Raw genomic sequence first — 10,407 nt, forward strand, 5'->3', positions numbered from 1 at the left:
ACAGTCTTGGTTACTAGGACGTAGAGAAGCTGCTTGGTTGACTTTCCGTGCCACGACAGGGTAGTGACATAAGTGCCTATGACTCCAGGATGTTGTTGCCTGGGTCTTTCAGCTCTCTCTTGGGGTCTTGAAGCTTCGACGGGACGCCGAAAACGTACTGGGTACAACTGAAACTTTGGCGCCATAGTCCACCTGAAGGAAAGTGGGGTGGCCATCGACGAGTACCTCGACGAACTTCGCTTTCGGGCGCTCTCCTGCAACTGCATGCAACTCGATGGAGCTGGCCAAAGGCTTCCGTGTGTGCTTCCCGTTTACGCGCTTCTTTTCACGGCACACTTTCGAAATGGCTACTCTTGCGACAAAAGTTACACGACACACTGCGAGCGGGACAGTCGACGCGCGGGTGTGAGGCCCGTCCACAGAACGGGCACAGCTGTTGCGTTGTCTTATCAGCTGGCGCTTGCTTTCCCTTGCGAAGGCAAGCGGCGTCGACAGCGAACGAAGATGCCTCTACCGAGTTATGAGCTCTGCGCTCGTTACCTGCGTCTTCATGCTGACGAACGTACGTCGGCGCTTCGTGTAACGTCATTTTCGGGTTCCGACTGAGCTTGTCCGAGAGTTTGTGGTCGAGCAAGCCCACAAGAAAACGGTCTCGGACGAGCCGCTCTTCGACGTCTGGCGACGGATAGTTGCAGGACTTGACCATTTTCCGGAGCGGCGTAAAAAATGCGTCAGCCATTTCACCTGGTTGCTGCATACCGCGGTGGAAGCGCGCTGACTCGTACAGCTCGTTCAGTAGGTGCTTGAAGTGTTTACAAGAAAATTCGACGACGCAAACCACCAAGAAGAAAGGCGAAAGGATTGATCGGTGGTTTGCGTCGTCGAATTTTCTTGTAAACATGCACCAACTAGCCCAACAGCAAGTTTTACTATAGTGCACGAAGTGGTCGGTGAACGCCTTCTTCACGGCAACGACATCTTTCATATCCGCCTTGCTTAGCATGGTCGACGCAAGGACAACCCGTCCTCGTCCAAAAACATCGCTCCATTTCAACAGTTCACTCCCATTTTGCTTTCTTGCTTAAAAGATCATACTGTGCCTTTAACTGTGTCGACATGTTTGGCACAAACTTGCTTTAAAAATTTAACAGATAAGATCAGAGCTCTTGCTTGTTTTAGGTGTTGGCGCTTCCTTAATTGCGCGCAATTTATTGGCCAAAGACCTGATCCCTCTTTTGTCAATAACATGACCCAGATAAGTTACCAACCTTTAAAAAAAACTTGCACTTTTCTTTTTGCAGTTTGATTTCTCAATCCTTGAACCTTGTTAAAATGCATTCCACTTTCTTGTAGCACTTTTCCATTGTTTGCCCCACTAAAATAGCTCTATCCAGATAGCATGACACTTTATACAAACCCTTGAACACTTCATCCATGACCGCTTGGAAAATTGTTGGGGCATTGGTGATTCCGTATGGCAGAGGCATGCATTTGGATCGGGAAGCTGGTCTAGCTGTAGTTGTAGTTGCTGATAAGCTGTGGAAACATCCAATAAAGTAAAGTATTTGCGTGCATGCAATGTTATAGAGATCTCTTCCGTTATGAGTAGCGGAAAATGGTAAGTTCGCAGGAACATGTGAGGAACATGTGGTCACCATGTGCTGAAACATAACCGTGGAACGAAAACTCTATATTTCAGAATCCGCGTCCAGAAGTCGGTCATTCTGTACATCAGTATCGATGTTTCTCGAATCCCGACTCCAAGTCCCCTTCAGAAATGACATTTATATGAGATATGGAAAAGGCTTCCTTTCAAGCGTCATTTTGTTCAAACTCTCTCCTACCATCTTCACTGTCTCTGCCTTTGCAACCGCAGCCCGCTGGCTATAAGCTCAGTTTGAGACCCCTGGTGTATACCTAGATGGCATAAAACTGCAATGAATTTTCATATTCTACTTATCTGCCGGCGTAGAGGATTCTTTGTTGATATACTCATTAACGTGCAATCTTAGCAATTTTTGTTCAACGAGAGAAAATGTGCAACACAGAAACGTCTCAGACATATTGTATAGTTCCACAAAACGTCGCAGGACACCGCCGCTATTCACGCTATTGTCACTTCACGCTATTGTCACCCATTATGTGGCGATTAGTAATGCGAAAAATATTTAAGAAAGCCTAAAACAGGAAAACAAATGTAAGTAAGATAGAGAGGTGGTTTTGTGTCAAACATGCACATTGAATGAGTACAAAAACACAATACAGACGGCACCCTGAGTAGCTATGAGCATGAAGTATGTCAGCTTACCTGTTGAGACAATAGAAAATTCAGTGCCTACGGAAAATTGCCTGAAACAGCTTCTTGGGATGCTCATGAGCAAAACAGAGCATTCAGTAAAACAATGTTTCTCGAATCCCCTTCCTAACATCTTTAAGATGGCTCCTAATGATTTCCAATATTATAATGCAAACTCAATTTCGCTATTTTCCTAAGCGGTAAGCAGAACGTTTTGTACTGTTTACTCAAGGTACGCCCACATAATTATATATTTGTTTTCAAAATCACCTTGGCAACGTGTAAATATGTAAACAGTAGTGGAAATAAAGTAGACAGAAGAATAAAAGAGATCTTAGTATTTTAGGAGCGCGTTACAAAAGACATACTGCAGTGACCAGACCGGAAAAACAGTGCAGAGACTTTCGTTGTGTAAGGGATGCAAAATGACAGCTAAGAAAGCACTTGTGCTAATAATCAAATTATGATTTCATATATTCTTTGAATAAATGCAGCAAGAAGTGAAAAATACGGTACGCCAAGATATTTTCTGTTAGGTAAACGCTTGCGCTTTCAGTACCAGTGGTAATAACGTTGTTAGATTCTTATTTGCAGATAAGTTAATTCATGGCATGCAAGTCAAACTTACATCCGCGAGATCCCTCAAATCGCTGATATGTAAAATCCACGCGACGAAAAGGAACCCCATTCTTGCACGCATGTCACTGATCCCGTTAATCGGGTTGGCAATCGCCGGGCGGATTCTAAGGGCTGGCGTCACGGCCCTCCGAAAACGCACCACGAAAGCGCGGACAATTTAGAGTTGGTCCTTTGGTGCGCCAGCGAACGCCGGTTGTGGTCCAAAGACCGAGTCAGAGCCGAGAGTCGATAACATAAACGAAAACGAAATATATTCTCAGTTAAGGCAAGACAGATAACACAAACACATGACACTTGGCTGGTACCAGTTATAACTTCACAATATAACTCAGATGGTGTTTACACAACGGGAGCTACACAAACAGATCGCACGCTACAAATGCAATCGCATGCATTACAACTATTCAAGGACAGTAAGTCCAGAATAAACAATGGCGTATCCAGTCCACAATACTTGGACGGTAATCGAATGCTTCTCTCAAGGAAACACTCACGCCAGCTCCAGCGTTGATCGTCGTAGCTCAACCGTCGTCGTGACTTGTCACGGCTCACACGGCGTCGTCATCCAATTCTTCCAAATTGACGATCGGCCGGACCGCAACCATCATAAACACGTCTTCTTTGGCTAACGGAGCCACACTTAGCGTAACTTCACCATCAGGGCCGACTGACTCGCTCACTGACTTCACTACCGTCGATTGCACGCTTTTATCCCTTCTCCCCCGGGTTCTAGAAGTGTCGGGATGTTCTTCTGCGTGCAGTACAGCTAAGCCTGGGGAAAGGGCGAGAGCTTTCTCGTAGGTTCGAATCGCGGTGGCATCGCTCGCGGATGCGTCCCCCTTCCTTCTAGAAACATCCAGGATTTGCCGGGCGTTGATCGCGTCGTCTGCGCCTGGCTCCATTGGGTGAGGAGGATGCGGCGCGCCGGCGTCTTTTGATGCTTGTTTTTTCGTCTTTTCTCGCTTCTTGGCGAGCGGTTCGCGCCGTTCTGTCTCGTAGCAGTTTGAAAGCGGCCTCGCGCGCGCTTTATAACCGCTAATTTGTGACACTGCCCCCCATTTCAAGAATATACACATAATATTCAAACAACACAAATTAGCGCGCACATACACATCCAAAAATGTCCCACATACAGAGTCCATAACTCAGTCCACACAAAATGCGCGTCACATTCACAATAGAGCTCCTAATATAATTCACAGGGCATTTCATGTCACGACATACAAAAGATAAACTCAAGTACTAAGTACAAGACGCCATCATACATTTCGTATAAAACAAAGCGAACGCTCAAAACAAAGCTCTTCAATTATAATGCATATACAAATATATCAATAGCATTGTACACATAATGTCAAGTAAACGGACACTCGGGCTCACTAGCCATACACACATGACACAGGGAATAATAACACTTCAAACACTTTCAAACTCAAAACACTTCAAACAAATTCAATCCCAACACCCTGTCCTGCTCAAATAGACTCGCGCTTGCGCCCTTCTTTCGGTGCTCGCTCGCTCTCTTTTTGTTCCTCTTCCTTTTCTTGCGAGCCGTTCCATTGACGGTGCCGGAGGGGGCGTCTCTGCTGCGTCGACACATTTGACGCTAGCAAGGCGTGGTCGCGTCGTTAGAACGTTCGCGGTACTTCGCCAACTTCTGCGTCGTGGTGTTTTGCTTGAACGACCACCTTCGTCATCTTTTGAGCCGCAGATGATGGTGGCCGCTCAGTTGCAATGTCACCTGCTCTGCGTGTCGTCACGGCGGTACAGTGACCGTTGGAGCCTCCTCACTGATATTCCGTGATACCTCGGCCTCAATTTGAGCTCGGGCGGCATCCTTCATGAGATTCCCTTCCGCGCTTCCTTTTTGTCGCGGTTCCGAACTGACGAGGGCTCCATCTTCGGGGCTTCTCCCAAACGTTCAGGATCGTATGGCCCTCGAGCTCCGTCGATGTTTCCCACGATTAGGTCGAACAGGGGTTATTCATGCAAGGGCAGTAACTCTCCCGCTGAAGTAAGGGGTCTCGACCTCAATCTTGGCTTCAGGAAGCATTCGAATGGAACTATCAGCAGGCAAACCGGTGGTTATGCCTGTGAAGTCACTCTCTCGGACAATTCTTTCGTACGATAACAGTGGTGCACCCACTATATCTTAATACCGTGACTTCATTTCCACCACCTTCCCTAAGTATCGGCATTCCTTTAGTTGTGTCTGTTGTCACCGCAGCACCAATGAAATGCATCTTCTTCCCGCTTTTCAGTTCGGCCAATTCATCATTGGTCGCTTTGCTTCCTCGTTTGGCGGGGCATACCCCCAAGCTGCTTGGTGGACCTTACTTGCATCGTTTCGACATGCGTCTGCTTGTGGCCAGTCTGACCACATTTAAAACACTTCATCACACTGGGGCGTGAGAAGTTGGTCCGACAACTGTTAGCGCAATGGCCCACTCGGTTACACAGAAAGCATCGCGGAACACTCTCTGGTGCACGCTTGTTTTCTTCAGGTGCCGATTTCTTCGACTCCTCGTGAACTTCCTTTTTTACTTTGGCCAGATTCGTGCCACCTTGCGCTTCTAAGAATTGATCGGCCAACTCAAGCATGTCCTCGAGCGATTTGGCTCTTCTCTCTTTCAGATACAGCGACAGGCTCGGGTGGCAACTGGTGAGAAATTGCTCTCTGATTAAAAGCTCTCTAAGCTCACCGTACTCCTGTGCCGTCTCTGAAAGTTCGATCCACCTGTCAAATAATGCTGAGCCGCGCAGCATACTGCGTTGCCGTCTCGCCATCAGCTGGCCTTCCGTACGGAACGATCTCGGAAGCCTTCCACGGTGAATCTAAATCGCTTCAGCAAAGCAGCTTTCACTCTTCCGTAATTAGCTGCATCGGTAGGTGTCAGCCTACCGTACACACTGAGCGCTTCGCCACTCAAACAAGTGCTCAAAGCTGTTGCCCATTGCTGCTCCGGCCAATTTTGGCTTCTGGCTATCGTCTCAAACCTGTGCAGGTATGCATCAAGGTCATCTTTCCTCTCGTCAAACGCCACAAGCAGTTTGCTTGGGTTCAATCGGAAGCTTGATCTTCCTTTCGCTGCTCTCCCACTCTAGCTTGCACGGGAGTCTCTGTGCGCTGTTGCAACCGGAGCCGTTCAATTCCAATTCGTGCTGTCGTTGCCTTTCTCTCTCAGCCATCTCAGCTTGCATCTGTCTCTCTTGCGCCTCTCTTTCTGCTTTCTCCCTCTCAGCTGCTAGCCTCTCTCTCTCAAGCTCCAGTTTCAATTTGTTCTCTTTCTTCCTTCGCCCTCTCAGCCGCCAACCTCTCTCTTTCAAGCTCTGCTCTCTCTCTTTATTAGCTCTCTCAACCGCCAACCTCTCCTTTTCGAGCTCTGCTGCTTTTTCTTCCTTAACTCTTTCTTTTTCTTCTTTTTCCTTTTGGCTGACCCACTTCCGTAGTTCGGCCCCAGACAACCCATCTTCTCACCAAGGGCAACTAATTTCTCGAGATCCATGATGCCAGTCAACAAAACCTAGCCGCGTGCACAATACCTCTGCCTAACTTCGAATTCCAAAAGACTCTATGCACACAGGTTAGCGAGAACGCGGTGCAGCACTCAAAAATCGTTCGCAAGCACTATCAACGTCTCAAGGCTCTTTCTCCCTACTTTGGACACACTTTGCACCAAAAAGGTCCTGTGTCGCGGACGCCAGAATAATTGTCACTGATCCCGTTAATCGGGTTGGCAATCGCCGGGCGGATTCTAAGGGCTGGCGTCACGGCCCTCCGAAAACGCACCACGAAAGCGCGGACAATTTAGAGTTGGTCCTTTGGTGCGCCAGCGAACGCCGGTTGTGGTCCAAAGACCGAGTCAGAGCCGAGAGTCGATAACATAAACGAAAACGAAATATTCTCAGTTAAGGCAAGACAGATAACACAAACACATGCACACTTGGCTGGTACCAGTTATAACTTCACAATATAACTCAGATGGTGTTTACACAACGGGAGCTACACAAACAGATCGCACGCTACAAATGCAATCGCATGCATTACAACTATTCAAGGACAGTAAGTCCAGAATAAACAAGGCGTATCCAGTCCACAATACTTGGACGGTAATCGAATGCTTCTCTTCAAGGAAACACTCACGCCAGCTCCAGCGTTGATCGTCGTAGCTCAACCGTCGTCGTGACTTGTCACGGCTCACACGGCGTCGTCATCAAATTCTTCCAAATTGACGATCGGCCGACCGCACACCATCATAAACACGTCTTTTTGGCTAACGGAGCCACACTTAGCGTAACTTCACCATCACCGGGCCGACTGACTCGCTCACTGACTTCACTACCGTCGATTGCACGCTTTTATCCCTTCTCCCCCGGGTTCTAGAAGCGTCGGGATGTTTCTTCTGCGTGCAGTACAGCTAAGCCTGGGGAAAGGGCGAGAGCTTTCTCGTAGGTTCGAATCGCGGCGGCATCGCTCGCGGATGCGTCCCCCCTTCCTTCTAGAAACATCCAGGATTTGCCGGGCGTTTGATCGCGTCGTCTGCGCCTGGCTCCATTGGGTGAGGAGGATGCGGCGCGCCGGCGTCTTTTGATGCTTGTTTTTTCGTCTTTTCTCGCTTCTTGGCGAGCGGTTCGCGCCGTTCTGTCTCGTAGCAGTTTGAAAGCGGCCTCGCGCGCGCTTTAAACCCGCTAATTTGTGACAACGCATCACATTTCGTTACGGAGCATGACGCAAGAGAATCTTCAATAACGATACTGTAGCAACATCAGAATTTGCGCGATAGACGCGGCGCAGGACAGTGGCTAAGTGAAAGTGTCGCGGCATTGGCGCAACTAAAAAGAAAAGAAATTGAGCAAACAAAAGGTACATGGGCTGGGCGTACACGTCCGCGCGCTTGTCTTCCTCATCTTCTGCCCTCGCTGGGGTACTCTGGCAGAAAAATAAAATTGCGTCACTGCCCTAAGACTTATTCAAATGGCTTAGTGGCACCAGTACCAGCTTGAGAAGCTTGAGAGCTTGGCCAGCGATTATTGTTCTGCACAGTTGTGTTGCAATAGAAGTATCTTGTATCTTAAGATACACTATACATTATCGAATGTATCAGAAATACAGATACAGATACTCGTCTTTCGAGAAGTATCACGATACAGATACAAGATACCCATGGAGTATCTAAGGTAGTATCTAAGATACATGTATCTTCGATACTGCCCAGCACTGCGGGCGAGGATTTGATGACAAGCCGCGGCAGCAGAATAAGCAGAATTGCACAGTGCGTTAAACTTGCATTTGTTTCGTCTTTACACGTGACACTCTGGCAAGGCATCTAATTGTGATTGCTGCACCTTAGGCTCAACAAAATTGATTTTTTTCCTGCAAAAAAAAAAAAAAGCTTTTTCACGCTGCCGCATTAGTCGAGCATTCTTGTGGCATTTTCAGTGTAAAATGAATCCTTTGGTAACTGTGCCTTGCATGAAAGGTCGAATTTCAGTTTATCGAAGTTTCGGTATAACATAGTAAATTGCTGCTTTTACCAACTTCACTATAGTGAGGTTTAACTGTACTTTGTACTATTCAAATGGGATTAAGTCATTTTTATTTTTTAACGTGCATAGAGAGCGACATCACCGAGCGACACGGTGACAAGTTCAAGTTCTGTTTCGGTAACAAGCGACAAGTTCTGTTTCACTCAGGGAATTTTAGCAAATGCACTCAGGGAAAACCTGGAGAACTCAGGGAATTCGGAAATGTGAACTTGGTAGACATCCTGTATGACGCGAGTGAGTGCCTATGAGTGAGTAGGAGTGAGTATGAATGTGTATGATTGCCTATGAGTGTGAGTAGGCGTGAGTATGAATGTGAGTGCCTATGAGTGTGAGTAGGCGTGAGTATGAAAGTGAGTGAGTGCCTATAAGTGTGAGTGGGCGTGAGTATTCTGGGGGTGCTATCATCCCCTGTAAAGCCACTTGCGCCTCATGGCATACGCGCGTCTCGCGGCTAGGCCGCAGTTAGGTTAAACGGCTGCTGAGTGAGCAGTGACGCTGTGCACACGCGGGTTAGGGTTAGCGTGGTGGCACCGGCAGCGCCGCCTGCAGGAAAAGCTCGGCCGGCGGACAGAAAACAGCAGCAAGCCTCTTTGGGTTTGGCGGCATGCGTGGATGGACGTCTCCTGCGGTGGGCCATGGGGGACGATACCGCGGCTCGTTTCCCACGGGCCCTCATGGTGAGTTGAATGTCAGCGACATCGCATTCGTGGTGCATTGTATGTCTTATGTTGTCTTGGGTGTGCGTTATGTTTTCTGGGTATTGTATTAGCATTGTATAAGGTTACTTAGCGTGTTAATAGTTGTGTATCAGATTGGACCCAGGCGAGCTCATCGTATGTAAATGAAGTGTTTGATGAGTGAACACATGTTGGTTGCCTGGACGGCGTCTACTGTGTTTGTGTGTTCCGAGAACGGCTCATATTCAGACCCCATAGTATGAATGTGAGTGAGTGTCTATGAGTGTGAGTAAGGCATGAGTATGAACGTGAGTGAGTGTCTGTGAGTGTGAGTTGGCGTGAGTATGAATGTGAGTATGAGTGTGAGTGAGTGCCCGTGAGTGTGAGTAGGTGTGAGTATGAGCGTGAGTGAGTGCGAAGGTTGAAAAAATTGGAGTGCATACCTGCCAAGTCTCCCGGATTACCCGGGAGACTCCCGGATTTTGAACGTTTCTCCCGGTTGTACGGGTCATAGGAAAATCTCCCGGAAATCCAGTTTTGCCCCGCGCGTCCAGTGCATTGCGCGCCCCGTGCGTCACAGTGACGCGAGGTGGGATGTTTCGCGTACAGATGCGCTACACGCAATTTAAAAAATGATCCTAAATGTGTTATAGGTTATATCAGCCGTTAATATTTCGTAGATGATGCGTTTGTTTACACACAAATCTATCCCACAAGTTATCTCGCCTTCAAAATTTTGTGTCACTACTGCTTTAAGTGGAGAGCCCAGCACTTAAAAGGGTAGCCGTTACCGATGTCTGACGAGATACCGTGTTCGCCAGCGCTTGCGACCGTCCCCGTCTCAACGGCGCCCGTCCCTTGCCCGACGAAATAACTGGTAAGCAAGCGACGACAGGCCTCGCACGCGGAGCGATGTTATCGCATGTGCCCTTCGCGCGACGGTGATGGCCGGGTCGTTTCATCTCTGCTTCAACCGCGTTCGTCCCTAGCACTAGCGCGCATTTACTCGCACATGAAACAGACGATGCGTAAGTCTTCATACCCCCCCCCACTCTTGAGCAGATCTCCCGGATTCCGTTTCTCCAAACTTGGCAGGTATGGGAGTGGAGTGAGTATGAGTGAGTATTCTCTTACAGTGTCGACCTATGCACAACACAGGCTAACCATGGTGGGTAGAGAATAAAAGGCATTCATATGATTCATATATATTCACATGTTGGAAGTGTGGGTGTGTAGACTAGTTGTTAA

General features: G+C 48.0%; 1 protein-coding gene across 1 annotated transcript in view; it reads left to right on the forward strand.

Annotated features, from left to right (window-relative positions):
* The window catches only part of LOC119381022 (palmitoyltransferase ZDHHC17-like), a gene marked incomplete in the record, with an annotated part of 471,788 nt that overhangs the window by 154,971 nt on the left and 306,410 nt on the right, over positions 1-10,407 (forward strand).

This window comes from Rhipicephalus sanguineus, chromosome 2 (genome assembly GCF_013339695.2).
Source record: "Rhipicephalus sanguineus isolate Rsan-2018 chromosome 2, BIME_Rsan_1.4, whole genome shotgun sequence".
NCBI lineage: Eukaryota > Metazoa > Arthropoda > Arachnida > Ixodida > Ixodidae > Rhipicephalus > Rhipicephalus sanguineus.